At 43.1% G+C, this 16,388-nt stretch overlaps 1 protein-coding gene across 2 annotated transcripts in view; it reads left to right on the forward strand.

Moving 5' to 3' along the window:
- MRI1 (methylthioribose-1-phosphate isomerase 1) overlaps positions 1–16,388 on the forward strand; it is a 157,746-nt gene that overhangs the window by 26,862 nt on the left and 114,496 nt on the right. The gene's annotated exons all lie outside the window — the stretch shown is intronic.

Raw genomic sequence — 16,388 nt, forward strand, 5'->3', positions numbered from 1 at the left:
ATTTTATTGCCAGATAGTCTTTATCGTCACTGCTTCTCCAGGGAAAATAATATATATCTGGAAAGAGAGCTTCCTTTACTTATTAGAGTTCCCTTCTCTGAGTATTACACTTTCTTAGAAAAACAGATGGAAGAGTCTTGAGGAAAAACAGCAGGCTCCGTATTAATGTTGAGTTAGGGTGTGTGGAAAGAGGGATTAAAAATTTAAATTGTGAAACCTGCTATGTGGGAGAACAAAAGGATGGATATGTGTTACAGAAGAGCAAGTAAGAAATAAGGACATGTGAGATAGGATAAATCAAATGCCAGCCCTTGGCTGTAGAAATTGAAGGCAGCTGAAGACATTTACACTGAATTGCCATCATAGGTTGAAAGAAGTGCCCCTAAAGCAATACCATGGGATTAACTGGTAAAGATCCTGTTTAAACTTCATGCCTCATTTTTATTTCTTCGAGAAAAAAATAGGGTTTCTGAGAACAACATGCTTGATGGAGTTTACACTGATTGTTCATAAAGCCTTTGGTGGGCAATTTCCAGATGGGCTATGATGGGGCTATAAAATATAACAAAATGGAAATGATTAAGCAAATTTCAGAATGTCTTATACACTCTCTTGGGAGGTTTCTTCACCTTTGGCCCTTTCCTAGAGTACCTTTATTGACAGTTAACAGGGAGGTTTAGCTGGTGATAGAAAAATGGATGCAGCAAATTTCACAAAAAGAAGGAGGGAAGCACCACCCATTCCTCCCACCCAGTCTAATCTACAGTTATGCATAATGCTGTGTCACACACTATGCCAGAGGTGGTCAACTTTTGACCCTCCGGATGTTGTGGGACTGCAACTCTTGTCATTCCTCGCCATTGACTATGATGGCTAGGACAGTCCAACAACATCTGGAGGACCATATATTCCCCACTTTTGCATTACATGGGTTGGATCCAGATTTATGCTAGGTCAACTGTGCTGACAGGAAGTGAACCTCCCTGCCCTCCTGAAAATGCTACACAGAGTGAGAAGACCCTGCTGAATGGGGTGAGCTGTAGTGTATGGGGGGAGGAGGGATCCCCAAAAATTGGCTGATGGACTTCTTGTGAGTGGAGCCCTTCTTCTAGTGGAAAGTCCCTTTCTCTCAGAGAAGGCAGATCCTGGATCCAATCCATGATAGCAAAGCTCAGTTAACCACTAATCTCAGCTCACTGGCACATGTAACAGAATAGTACTCAAAGTTGCAAATATGCATTTGTTGCATGGAATATCACTGTTTAGATAATACAACACATTTTGGCTTCAACTGACTTTTTTTTAACCTAGTGCACCACCTAACATTAATCTCTGGCTTTGTTAATATAAAGCCTGCCATGCTTCTCTTTAGTTCTGCTCTATGCCAACACAGGAACCTGTGTGTTTTGTCCAGAGCAAGAGACAAATGAGAGCTACAGAGATCAGCTGTCATGTTTTCAGAAATCTGTGTCAGTCATTTCTTCTTTATCCTAGGGCTTCTCTGCATGTGGCTTTTATCCTGCAATCAAGATTGGCCATCATGGAAGATTGTAGGACTTTTATATGACATTGTCAACCTCCAGTGCCTCTCCCATGCTTTCTGACCATTTCTGTGGCTTTATTTGAAACTGAGATAATGAACTATTTAAAAAAAACAATTTGAATTTGTCCATGTAAAGAGGGAGCTGTGCTATAACAGCAGCACCATATAGTTGCTGTATAATGAAACATATAGAGCTTGTAGATAAAGGCAATCCGGGTGGGGAGAGGAAGTGCGTGTGAAGGAGCCGATCTTAATCCCGTAAAGAATCTGGAAGCAGACACTCCAGTAAAGTTGAGGGATAAAAAGCCTGGTGTGGAGAAGCCCATGACTGCTATGTGTAGTCTGCTTCTTTTTCCCAGACTGCACCTACTAGACTGCAGTCATTCTGTCTACAACCTCCATTTTGAGACTGGCTCCAAATTGTAGACTTTATGGTCACAAAATCTGGCCTAAGTTTTGGACTTTTCTTATTCTTCCACCATCCCCTGCTTTTTGTACTACCTCCTAAACTGATGAAGAGTACTGGAGAACTCAAAAGCTTGCATAGCCTTTTGTGGCATTTTGGTTGGTCCTAATAAAAGTATTGTCCAATTCTGGATTATGTGTGCATGTGTGTACACACATGCACATCTTAGGGCACAATCCTATGCATGTTTTGACAGAAAAAGGTCCTACAACTCCCAGCATTCCCTAGCCAGCATGGCTGGCTGGGGCATGCTGGGAGTTGTAGGACCTTTTTCTGTCTAAACATGCATAGGATTGCACCCTTAAAATGTGATGTTTAAATGAATCGATTTGGCTAGATTGATTGGGCATCACAACTCTGCTTTTTCACCTCTACTTGTCAGCTTCTCTTCAGTTCTAGACTCCTCCTAGACAAATTACTATTGCCTCAAACTGAATGTGGTGAAGAAACTTTCATCTTCCTTATTGTTTCTTCTCCTCCCCTCCCCTGTTACAGCCAGTAATACCATTATTTCCCCTCAAATGCACAACTATGTAATCACATATAACTCTTGCTATATGTGATTCCAGGTTGCTACAATCTTATGCTGTTTGTTTTGCATTATCATCTCTTGAATACACCCATTCCTTTCTAAGCTATTGATTAAACTTTTGTTCACTGTCTAATTGTGACTATGCTAGACATCTAATCTAGCTGCAATTCCATTTCCCACCAATTCTCTCATTCAGAATGCCTCTGTTAGAAGCCATCTGTGTCCACTGTTGCTATGATCATGCCTGTAGTCAAAGCATGTCTACCACAAGCCCTCCAGACAGTGCAATGGATACTATGGGCTTCACCACACAAGGCTAAAATCCTGCATTCTTACTGGGGCTTCTGATTCCGGATTCTTTGCAAGATTAAGATTGGCTCCTTTACACAGGCTGACATGTGCTGTCTTTATTTCTCAGCAAATTCTATATGTTTCATTGTACAGCCACTAGATGGCAATGCTGTTATAGCATCATTACAGAAGTACACCCAGCAAGTAAAGCGCTTCATAGTGCTTCATAAAGAAAAATCAGATGTTCCCCATGCTTTACAAAAGCAGGATAAAGGTCATAAACCATGGGAGGGGCCCTGGAGGTTGATGACATCGTGTAAAGGACCTGCAAACTTCTATGAGTAACCAATCTTGATCACACAATACAAGCCCTGTGTGGAGAAACTCTGTGTGTGTGGAGAAGACGAGCAAGGCATTATTTCTGATTGTTGTTTCCACTGCCTCAACTTATTTTACTAACCTTTCTGCCCCCCCCCCCAAACCACAGGGCTTTGTGTGTTTGGTGTCGGACAACGCTGAGGTATCATTACAGCCTACCTCTGCCTCCTAGGCATATTCAGTATAACTTGTGAATGTGTAGGCTCTGTCTGTTCAACTGGGGCTCATGGAAAAAGCAGGGTCACTGATCATATGAACATACTCTAGGCATATACAGTTTGTATCATAGTCCTAAAATATCCTCCCCCCCCACCACCCCACATCAAGCTTTCTTCTTTATTAAATCTCTGCTTTTGCAAAGCATTTTTCCTGAGTCTTCATGAGTTTGCCTTCAGTGCTGTCTGCAGCTGGTTCACTTCTAGGCCTATCTTGTCCTTGCCACTCCTGAATAAGACTTTTGTGTTCACCTTTCCTTTTAGTCTTGTGTAGAGAGAGAAAGAATATAAGTCAACTGGATCAGGCTGTATCATTACAACGGGCTGCACAATGTGAAGTGCACTGTTGCTGCTAACTAAATCTATTTAAACAGGAGACATAACATATTCCAAAAAGAGGTGGGGAAATTTGGTGAGGTCATAATGCAATGTATAATGCCAGCCCTGTGCCAGCTTCATTCTGTACATAAAGCTTTTATTGTGCACTTGTGACTGGTCACTCAGGGTAGTTTGCATGTCCTTTACACAACAAGGTCAACCTCCAGTGCCTCTCCCATGCTTTCTGACCATTATTGCAGCTTTTTTCTTAATGGGGTAAATGCAGCATTTAATTTCAAAAGTGCTTTGAAGAGTGCCAACAGCTGGTGAATTTTTGCAATTCTGCTATACCACAGCTATACCACAGTGCCATCTACTTGCTGTATAATGAAACATATAGAACTTGCAGAGAAAGAAACCCCGGGGAAAAAAGCATGTGTAGAGGAGCTGATCTTAATCCTGCAAAGAATCCAGAAGCATAAGTCTTGCTAAAGGCACAGGATAAAAGCCTGGTGTAGAGAAGCCCATCCAGACTCCCCATCAGGACGGTAGTTGAACATATCATGGTTCTTTATACTGAGCTAGACTGTTGGGTCCATCTAGCCCAGTACTTTGATAGCGGCTTTCCAAAGTCTCAGGTGGAGGACTTTCCATCACCTGGTACCTAATCCTTTTAACTGGAGATTCCAGGGATTGAACCTGGGACCTTCTGCAAGCAAAAGGTTCTCGTATAATTTTGTGGCATCCCCAGGCTCTATTCCTTTTCTGATTATTCTGCCATCTTCACTCTCATGTGTTGGTCTCTTGGTGCAATCAGTCACAGTGCAAGATGAGATCTAATTACAGCAAGTAGGAAGTTGGGGAAAATAATTGACAAAATCTTTGCAGCTCTCAAAATGCATGTCTGGTTAATTTTCCTTTAATCTCATTTTCACAAAATGATTCCACCTCGTCTTCTCATCTTCACATCTGCGTAACAAGTGTAATCAAGAAGACCAAAATTAAAACATCCCTACTGCTACCCTTTCCATCACTCACAAATTAAAACTGAAAAGAGCCTCTTCTGTGTGGGAGCTGGGAGGAAGAGGACGAAACCTTGCATTAAAAACTGAAGTGCATCTACCCTAACTATTAATCTCTTTATATTGCAGCAAAACGTGAACTTGCCCATTAGAGCAGAAACAAATATTGTAATTAAATGGCTTCCTTTCTTCATGTGTATTAGAGCAGTATTTTCCAACTTTTTGAACAGAGGGCTTTTTCAGACCTTTGTTTCTGTACCTCAGGAGTGTTGAACTTTCAGCCTGAGGGCTGAATTCAGTTTTGGAGAAAAGGTTTGACCAATAAATCAGAGAATATACATTCAAAAACCTCTTAACACTCTGGTCATGCAAAATTGTGTGGATCAGTGTCTGATGCATTCCTCCTCCTGCAAGCACAGCAAGCTAGGTAGGAGGTGATCTACATAGGGCTTGCTCAATTGAGCCCTCTCTCCGATCTGACCCTCCCCAACGGCTCACAACTTTGTATTTGGGAGTGATTGCCACCGTGTATCAACTGGAGCTCAAACTAATTTGGGGGATGGAAGAATTTTCTCCAACAAGTTATCCACACTCAGATTCGCGTGCAAAAAAATCATATTCCTGTTCTTCTAACTCAAGCTGAAGAGTGCTGCTGGATTTGAGGGCTTATTTTTTTTTTAAGTGTACATGTGCTGAATAATGAAAAATGAAGTAGAGGATACTCCTTGGAAAAGGGTGACAGTTAGGAGCTGAAGAACTAGAAGCCACTCTGCACCAGTGGAAGCAGTGGAGCTATGGAACCGTTTCCAGGTACTTGAGGATGAGACTGGAGGACAGCCTGCAGAGGAGGAATTACAGGGGAACCTGCATGAGAGTGAGCAAGAGGCTGAAGGTCAGTCAAGCAGAGGCGTTGAAACCAAGGCCTACAACAACAAGAAGAGAGGAGGAGGAGGAGTGGGAAACTCCTTGCTGCATGGGATCGAAAGCCAAGTATGTCACGAAGACCCATGGACTCACCAGGTATGCTGTCTCCCAGGAGGATGGATTAGAGACGTAACTGAAGGGTTGCCTACACTCATAAAGCCCACTGACAGGTATCCCTTTCTTCTCATCCATGTGGGAACAAATGGTATCACCACGCAGAGCTACAAAGAAATCATGTCAGACTTTGAAGCTTTGGGAAGGAAACTCAAGAACTTTGGGGCCCAGATAGTTTTCTCATCCATCCTTCCAGTAGTTAGAAGAGGGATAGAAAGGGAAAGAAAAATACTCCAGGTGAATGACTGGCTATGAAGGTGGTGCCGGCGTGAGAGATTTGGATTCTGGGACCACGCGCTATACTTCCTGGAAGATGGGCTGTTGGCAAGGGATGGGTTGCACCTCACAAAGGCTGGGAAGAATGTGTTTGGCCACAGCATGAAGAACTTTATCAGGAGGGCTTTAAACTGAATGGTATGGGGAAGGGAGATGTAAAGTTGGGGGTAACAATGGACGAAGGCTCATGCATCGCAATGGAGAGAACAGCTCTAATAGCGCTCAATAATAGTCTTCAGAAACATGTAGGGAGAAAGCCAGACTATAAACCACATGGTCTTTGATGTCTATATACTAATGCCCAGAGTATGGAAAACAAACAGAATGAACTTGAACTCGTAATACAGGGGGGAAATTATGACTTGATAGGTGTAACTGAAACTTAGTGGGATGACTCTCATGACTGGAATACAGCAATTGAAGGATATAACTTGTTCAAAAAGAACAGGAGAAACAGAAAGGGAGGTGGGTTTGCACTGTATGTGAAAAATACATATCTCTGCACAGACATACAGGAGGATGAGCTCAGTAGCCCCATTGAGAGCATCTGGGTTAAAATAAATGGATCAAAGAATAAAAGGAACATGGTGATCATAGTCTACAATCGGCCACCCAATCAAGGAGGATGAAACTTTTGAAAAGCAAATAGCCAATGTTCCAAGGAAGCATGATGTAGTAGTAATGGGGGACTTCAATTTCCCCGATATTTGTTGGGAGACAAATTCTGCAAAACATGGCCCCTCCAGGAAATTCCTGACTTGTGTTGCTGATAACTTCCTCCTACAGAAAGTAGAGGAAGGAACTAGAGGATCAGCTATTCTTGACTTGATCCTAACCAACAGAGATGACTTAGTGGAGAAAGTAGAAGTTACAGGTACTCTGGGGGAAAGTGCCATGTTATACTTGAGTTCTTGGTTCTAAAGGAAGCAAAAGCTGAGTGCAGCCAAACGCGCACCCTGGATTTTAGGAAAGCCAATTTTAATAAACTCAGAACAATGATAAGTAAGGTCCCATGGCAAGCAGCTCTAATGAGAAAAAGAGTCCAAGATGGGTGGGAGTTTTTAAAAAAGGAAATTCAAAAGGCACAATTACAAACAATTCCAGCAAGAAAAAAAGGTGGAAGACAACAGAAGAACCCAATGTGGCTTCACAAAAAGCTTAGAGATGACCTGAAAACAAAAAGGACACATATAGGAAGTGGAAGGAAGGCCAAGCAACAAAGGTACAGGCAGGTAACACAGAATTGCAGGGATGGCGTCAGGAAGGCTAAAGCTGAGAATGAGCTGAGGTTAGCAAGGGATGCTAAAAGCAACAAAAAGGCTTTCTTCAGCTACATGCATAGCAAAAGACAGAGGAAAGAAATGGTGGTTCAACTACTTAATAAGGATGACAAAATGATAACAGATGACAAAGAAAAGGCAGAAGTCCTCAATTCCTACTTTGGCTCAGTCTTCTCCCAAAAGAGGGTCCTTGACCCCCCTGGCAAAGGCTTGCAGGCTGAAGGGGCAGGACTGCAGCTTGAGATCAATAGACATATGGTCAAGGAACACCTAATGACTTTGAATGAGTTCAAATCTCCAGGGCCAGATGAACTGCATCCTGGAGTAATAAAGGAACTGGCAGAAGAACTCTCAGAACCACTGTCTATTCTCTTTGAGAAATCATGGAGGACGGGTGAAGTGCCAGATGATTGGAGGAGGGCTAATGTTGTCCCTGTCTTCAAAAAGGGCAAAAAGGAGAAACCAGGGAACTACAGACTAGTCAGTCCGACATCAATCCCTGAGAAAATTCTGGAGCAGATTATAAAGCAATCCATCTGTAAGCCCCTTGAAAACAATGCAGTGATTAAGCGAAGCCAACATGGATTTGTCAAGAACAAATCCTGCCAGACTAATCTGGTGTCATTTTTTGATCAGGTCGCCTCCCTTGTGGATTGTGGGAATGCTGTGAACATAATATACCTCGATTTCAGCAAAGCTTTTGACAAAGTGCCCCATAATATCTTGATGAGCAAACTAGGTCAAAGTGGGTTAGATGAAACAACTATCAGGTGGATCCACAGTTGGCTACAGAATCAAACTCAAAGAGTGCTTGTCAATGGGATCTTCTCAAACTGGGGAGAGGTAACGAGTGGGGTACCACAGGGCTCAGTCCTGGGCCCAGTGCTCTTCAACTTTTTTATTACTGACTTGGATGAAGAGGTGCAGGGAATGCTGATCAGATCTGCAGATGACACAGAATTGGGTGGGATAGCTAATACCCTGGAAGACAGAAACATAATTCAAAGTGATCTCGATAGGCTGGAGCGCTGGGCAGAAAACAACAGAATGAAATTTAATAGGGATAAATGCCAGTACTGCACCCAGGAAAAAGAAACCAAATGCACAGTTACAAAATGGGTGATACTTGGCTTAACAATAATACTACAAGCAAGACGGATCTTGGAATTGTTGTTGATCACAAGCTGAATGTGAGCCAACAATGTGATGTGGCTGCAAAAAAGACCAATGCTACTTTGGGCTGCATTATTAGATGTATAGCTTCCAAATCACGTGAAGTACTAGTTCCCCTCTACTCAGCACTGGCTAGGCCTCATCTGGAGTACTGTGTCCAGTTCTGGGCACCACAAGGATACAGACAAACTGGAGAGGGTTCAGAGGAGAGCAACGAAGATGATCAGGGGACTGGAACCAAAGCCCTATGAGGAGAGACTGAAAGAACTGGGCATGTTTAGCCTTGAGAAGAGAAGACTGAGGGGACATATGATAGCACTCTTCAAGTACTTGAAAGGTTGTCACAGAGAGGAAGGCTAGGATCTCTTCTCGATCATCCCAGAGTGCAGGACACGGAATAATGGGCTCAAGTTACAGGAAGCCAGATTCCGGCTGAACATCAGGAAAACCTTCCTGACTGTTAGAGCAATACAACAATGGAACCAATTACCTAGGGAGGTGGTGGGCTCTCCCACACTGGAGGCATTCAAGACGAGGCTGGACAGACACTTGTCAGGGATGATTTGACTTGGATTCCTGCACTGAGCAAGGGGTTGGACTCGATGGTCTTATAGGCCCTTTCCAACCCTACTGTTCTATGATTCCCCTCCGGCCCCTTGAATGCTAATATTTCACTTGCTGAGAAGAAGATACGGGGCTTTGTGGTAGGTAGTTTAGTAGCAAATTGAACATAATGAGCATTGTAGCAATCAGCTAGTACCTCTGCAAATTGCAACATACATCACCTTACATGTGTTTCCTTTTCAGAACATGCTGGACATTGAGTTCACAGTGTGCATTATTGTGACTTTACAAGGTTGAAAAGGGTGTGTGTTTTTGTGTGTGTGTGGGGGGGGGGCTTTCAGTTTGTTCTGTACTATAGGTCCAGTTATAGCATATTATCTGTCACTTCCCCCCCCCCCTCCAAAAGTCAAGAGCCCTTGTGTGATCTTGGTGTGTATAACAACAATTCTTTGTATTGATTGATTGATTGATTCATTTCATCTCATCTCATCTCATTTAATTTCTATACCGCTTAATAGCCGAAGCTCTCTAATTTCCATTTTTCAGCAGGGCTTGATGCTAAACTTTTGATCCATAATCACAATACCCCTTTTAGGACATTTCAAATATGTATAAAAACAACAGATGGAGGTGGCATCAGGACTGAACACACTTTCCCTGTCCTTCATGCATTGGTCATTCCTGAGGCATTGATCATGCCAACCTGAGGTTTTAGTCTCCTCTGCCAGCATTTACACCAGAGCTTACACCAGGTATGAGCAACATGTGTCCCTCCAGATGTTGTTGGGCTGCAATTCCATCTACCATCAATGCACATGTGGGAGGAATTGCAGGAGAAAACACCAGACACCTCCTCCAGTTTCAGCTGGACTTTCCCTGCCCCCAGGGCCATCTTTCACCACCTGCCCTGTGGGAAAGATCCTGATTATTTATTTTCATTTTTATTTATTTTAAAATTTGTTAATATTGTTTATTGTGATGCTATTATTTTTATGTTACATGTAAGCCACCTTGTTAGGGTTTGTAGCCTGAAAGGCAGCATATAACTAATTGTAATAAGTAAGTAAGTAAGAAGTAAATAAATAAATAAATAAATAAATAAATAAAGTCCCATCATCAATCACCAGTGCTGATCGGAGTTGCAGTCGAATGACCACACTTCCCCTAGTCCTGGCTTACGCACACATTTTGCAGAAACCTGTAATTTGGCAACATTTCAGAAGTTAAATTCAACTTCTTGAGATCACATTTTCAATGCTGATTTCAAGAGTTCATTTTTAAAGCATAGGCTGTAATCTTACGCATGTTTGCCTGGGAGCATGTCTCGTTGAACTCAGCAGGATTTACTTCCGACTAAGCCGGGAGAATGATCAACAACCTACGCAGACGATACCACCGTAATGGCAGAAAGTGAAGATAATCTAAAGAGCCTCTTGTTGAGGGTGAAAGTGGAGAGTGCAAAAGCTGGTTTGAAACTCAACATTAAAAAAAATAAGATCATGGCATCTGAGTCCATCACTTCCTGGCATATAGAAGGGGAAGAAATGGAAGCAGTGACAGATTTTATTTTCTTGGGCTCCAAGATCACCGCAGACGGTGACTGTAGCCATGAAATTAAAAGACGCTTGCTCCTTGGGAGGAAAGCTATGGCCAACCTAGACAGCATAGTAAGAAGCAGAGACATCACCTTGCCGACAAAGGTTCGTATAATCAAAACTATGGTTTTCCCAGTAGTATCATATGGCTGTGAGAGCTGGACTATAAGGAAGGCTGAGCGCCAAAGAATTGATGCTTTCGAACTGTGGTGATGGAGAAGATTCTTACGAGTCCCCTGGACCGCAAGGAAGTCAAATCAGTCAACTCTAAAGGAAATCAACCCTGACTGCTCATTGGAAGGACAGATACTGAAGCTGAAGCTCCAATATTTTGGCCACCTAATGCGAAGAGAAAACTCCCTGGAAAAGACCCTGATGCTGGGAAAGATTGAAGGCAAAAGGAGAAGGGGATGGCAGAGGATGAGATGGCTAGATAGCATCACTGATGCAATGAATATGAACTTGAGCACACTCCAGGAGAGAGCGGAGGACAGGAAGGCCTGGCGTGCTATGGTCCATGGGGTTGCAAAGAGTCGGACACGACTTAACGACTGAACAACAAGCATGTACTGGAGCAGGCTGTCACATATCAAGCAGGCATCCCCAATCTTTTTGGGTCCGTGGGAACCTTTGGAATGTTGGGAGTGTGTTATGGGAACTCTTACAAAATGACTGCCACAGAGATCCTTGCCCATTCATGCAATGGCTGCCATGGCGGGCATGGCTGGTCACAAACCATTCATGTCTTAGGAGGGAAACTGGTGAAACTAACAGGAAAGTAACTTGCCCAAGAACCCAACTACAAGGCAGATAGGTGGGGTCTGAGCTCCAAAACAGAAGATGGTGCTGGAGGGCAGCACTTTGCTTTGCAGCATGGCAGCTTCCCAGATTTAAAAAAAAAAAATTAAATTTAAAAACAAGTCTTAAGAAATAAAATAAAAACCAGGAGGAGCAGGGAGTCTGGCAGGCACCAAAAGAGGTCTCTGCAGGCACATTGGAGACTCCAGTGGTAAAGGAGCAACATGTAATATTCAGCACATGTACACTTAAAAAAAAATTAAACCCTCAAACCCAACAGCACTCTTCAGTGTTAATTAGAAGAACGGGAATATGATTTCTTGCAAGCAACTCTGAGTATGGATAACTTGTTGGAGAAAATTCTTCCATCCCCCAAATTATTTGAGCTGTAATTGATACACGGCGGCAATCACTCCCAAATACTAAGTTTCCCCACTCTATGTCCAGAGAATATAAGTTTCCTTAGTATTTGCCTGTCCCTGAATTCATCTATGATGCAGATAATATTGTGCTCCACATGCTAGGTGTTACGTTTCATTATAGCGGGGAACAAAGCCATTATTTCACCATCTTTCATTATTTATTTATTAATTATTTCATTATTTCACCTGCGAGTTCATATTACGCCAGTACTTTTCCAGCTGCACTGGTTGCCAGTCCATTTCCGGGCCCGATTCAAAGTGCTGGTGTTAACATTCAAAACCCTTAATGGCTTGGGGCCAGGTTACCTGAAGGATCGCCTCCTCCCATATGTGCCTGCCCGGACCTTAAGATCATCATCAGCGGCCCTTCTCCGTGAGCCCCTGCCAAAGGAAGTGAGGCGGGTGGCTACTAGAAGGAGGGCTTTTTCTGTTGTGGCACCCTGGCTCTGGAATGAGCTCCCTAGTGAGGTTCGCCTGGCGCGTACATTGTATTCCTTTCGGCGCCAGGTGAAGACCTTTTTATTTTCCCAGGCATTTTAGCATTTTAGCTTTCTAAATTTTTATCTTTGCTGTTTTAAATCTGTATTTTAAACTCCTGCACTGCTACTAGGTTTTATTGTTTTTGTATTGTTATATTGTGGTTTTAATGTTCTGTATATTTTAAATTGTTTTATTGTGTGTTGTTTGGTTTTAATTTTTGTGAACCGCCCAGAGAGCTTCAGCTATTGGGAGGTATAGAAATGAAATGAATAAATAAATAAATAAATAAATAAAATCTTCTAAAAGGGGTATATTCACCATTTTCAGAGGCATTCAGGGTATTTCCAAGGAGCCCAGAACACAGAGCGGGATAGGCCCTTAAAAAAAAAACAACTGGAAATGCCCCATTAATTATATCACAGAGAGTTTTTGCCAAGTACGTTCGTTGGAAATTTCATAAATTCTCTGAAAATTTTCTATGAGCATAGAATCTGGAACCTGGCAGTACCCTTTACAGAAATGTATTTCTGAGAATTTTAGCTCCCAGGCAAATTTCAGCTTCCAGTGGTTTGGGAGATAAGTTTGAAGACATACACATAGTGTCTACAAAAAGCTACTACAAATTAGGCAGGCACCACCCCTTTCGTGTTTTCAGCACCTACTAAAAAATACTTTTCAAGCAGGCATTCCCAGGATGACAATCTTGTCCTTTGTACATCACTTAGAGATTTCTTTAATATAAATAGATCATAAATATCATATAAAAATCCGAAGCTACATGAAGACAGAGGTTCTGTCCTGTGCATAGCTCTCTCTTCATCATGGTTTCCAGAAGATAACACTAATCATCACTGTATGAAATAGGTCAGAGAGGGAGCTGAGTGGGGATTTAATAACTGTGTAGGAATGGCAACCGCTCTGAGCTGTATCTTTGGGGTTTCTAGGTGGTTTCCCGTCCAAGTTGCCATCCAGTTCCAAACTTGCTTAGCTTCAAAGATGGAACTACTAAAGGTTCCTCTCAGAGGATTTTCTGGGCTGATCCCACTCCACTGCCAAATCCTTGCCAAACTGTGGTTATCTGGTTTAAAACTGAAGCAAATATTAGATTGAGGTTGTAATCTTCACTTACCTGGGAGTACACCCTGTTGAACTCAGTTCAATAGTCTGAGTAGACATGCACAGGACTGCACTGTGAGAGTATGGGATAACAAAACCTTTATATAGTGAGTGGAGGTGCATTTGTAACAATGGCAACATCCATCTCTTGTTAGAAATATCAAAGTTAAGACTTGCTATTCCATAAGAAGCTCAACAGGATTTTGGTTTCCCCCATTCCTTCACTTTATTATTATTATTTTTACATTTATATTCTGCTTTTTTTTTCTCTTGCAAGGAACTCAAGGCAGCTTACATGGTCCTCCTCCTCCTCCTCTCCATTTTATCCTCACAACAACCCTGTGAGGTAGGTTAGGCTGAGAGTCAGTGACTGACCCAAGGTCACCCCGTGAGCTTCATGGCCGAATGGGGACAAGAACCCAGATCTCCTGAGTCCCAGTCCAACACTCTAACCAGTACACCACACTGGCTGCCTTATTCATTTTCATGTCATCAAACTGTCCCGCCTTCCATCATTGATTTTGTACATTCTCACCTGCTGCTCACAGGACGTTTTCACACAGTGCACAGCAACACATCCAGCTTTTCTACTGAGTATACAAGCAACAGAAAGATGAGCAATACCATCTTCCTGATTAATGTGTCTGTCTGATATGCATTGTGAGGGGCTGGGCTTGAGTGGAACCCCTGCTAGGCTTGCTGCTCCACCTGAAGATGATGACAGGACTCCAGGAGGTGGGGCCCGGATGCCTCCTAGGGTCAGTGAGCCCAAGCCACAGAGAACGAGATATAAAAGACACAGAGAATGAGATATAAACAGCACGGGAGAGATAGCAAGAGAGGAAAGGGAGAGGAGAAAAGGCGAGAAGTCCTGTGTATGAGGATGGACAAGCAGCCAGGAAAGTATTATTTCTTGGAGGATTGCTGGACATAACAGAAGTGGATTGACTGAGCCACAGAGGGGTCATAATAAAAGCTTCCAGCTCTGTGATGAGCTAGCTCTCCCCAGGCCAAGGCCAAGGCCCGGAGTTGTTTGGCTCTCATAAGGAATGCAGAGAAGCAACATTAGCTCTGAGAGGTATTATCAGTAGGGGAGTTTTTATATACACATATATATATTCAAACACCTGGGGTGAGAGGGATCTTCACGAGAACAGAATGAGAAGCACACTGGAGTATTACCCAGATTTTCATGGAATTGGCTTTGGTCCATCAGGGACACATGAAGCAAAAAAAGGCCGAGTGTACCATATCATTAAAATTTGGTTTTCAGGGGTCACACAGTGCTCGAAAGGAACATACTTCTGGGTGGGGTGAGGGGAGCAGAACTGAACATCATCAGACTGGCAGGGGCTGCTCAACCAATGAGAGAAGCATGTTTGTCCCCCCACCCCATCCAGGCTCCCCCCTGCTACTACAATATTATGAATGGAGAGCAACTAATTCACAATTCTGAAAGCTCCCTTCTGCTACTGTATTATCTCCTCCCCCACTTTTCCCCAATGTGCACACTTTTGTCTTGTGAAGCTAGAATCCCCAATTCTGGAGTGCAGCATCTAAAGGCTTCCCATTAAAGCAGCCCAGCCTCTCAATTTCGCACCATTCCAACATTCTTCCAGGGAATTATTGCTTCCAACCCCCCTTTCTACCCCCGCTTTCTCCTTCTCCCTGCTTGCAATGAGATGAGAAACTCCCGTGATTTTTAATGATCGTTACTGTGACTCTACATAACAACAGAGAAACTACAGAATGTCAAAGAAGCACAGCATCGAGACAGCAATTTCACAGAGAAGTGAAAGAGTGTTTTAGGGTGAGTTACTAAAGTTAGCCTTTTAACCCTTTTAATGCTTTAACACTTTAGTGATTTACTGTGGCTCCGTATGCACTGAGATCTGTTAAAGATTCACTGCAGGGGAGTGAGATTTATTTCTTACTTCTGAGTGAACATGCACAGAAGGAGAATGCTTGACAGAGAGCCCCACCCAGCATTGGAATATGTTGATGATTCACTGTGGGGGAGCAAGATGTATTTCTTACTTACAAGTAAACATGCACAGAAGGGGGGATATGGGAAAAAACTACTTCGACTGGGGAAACAAGAGGGAATGGGACATCCCACCCCTTTGACCACATCACTGCCAGGTGATAGAGGCATGCCCAGGAATTAATGCAGGGTGGGGGTGGGGCAGGGACATGGCACCCTGTGGCAAAACCACCAGGGAGCTGCTTTCAGTAAAAAAGTTGGACTAAAAGGTGTTTCAGAAAATGTGGCTTTTCAAGAGGGAAGTGGCTGGTTGGCAGTGGATTGGTGATGATGTCATCTGTCGCGAACGAACTCAGACTGCTCTAACTTCACAAAAAATTGCTTGTGAAGACAGCCCTCTGTGTGCCACATTCATCCTAAATGTCAAGGCATATGTTTAAACGATCTTATATGCCTAAAAACTAATTTGTCAAGAGGCTCATAGTCACCCCTCTCTATTTAGATTTACAGTGAAGTTGAGACTTGGTGTGTGTGCAATTGAGACTTTTATGATGCCATCACCTTGCCTCATTCACTGAAGTTTATCAGGGTTCTGGACGACAATGTATTCTACTTGTAACCCTCCTGTGTTTTTCCACCAACTTCTTCCATCCATTCCCTTAATGCAGAAAAACTGTTTAGGAAGAAAAGATGGAACAGCTGCACAATACCTTGTGGCTGCTAGCATTAGGAGCCCTGCATCTGGAAGCACTCTTAGAGAGTAATCCTGTGGCTCCTGGGAGAGCATCCCAGGGACCATAGGAGTGCTTGGAAAAACCTGTCCAAGATTGGAGACAGCACTCCAACCTTGGAAGGTGGAGTCAGAGATCCTCTTCCCCACCCCCTTGCAGCTGGCAC

The sequence above is a fragment of the Heloderma suspectum genome, chromosome 3 (assembly GCF_057233095.1).
Source record: "Heloderma suspectum isolate Gila_16-S chromosome 3, 16-S_ref, whole genome shotgun sequence".
In the NCBI taxonomy this organism is placed as follows: domain Eukaryota; kingdom Metazoa; phylum Chordata; class Lepidosauria; order Squamata; family Helodermatidae; genus Heloderma; species Heloderma suspectum.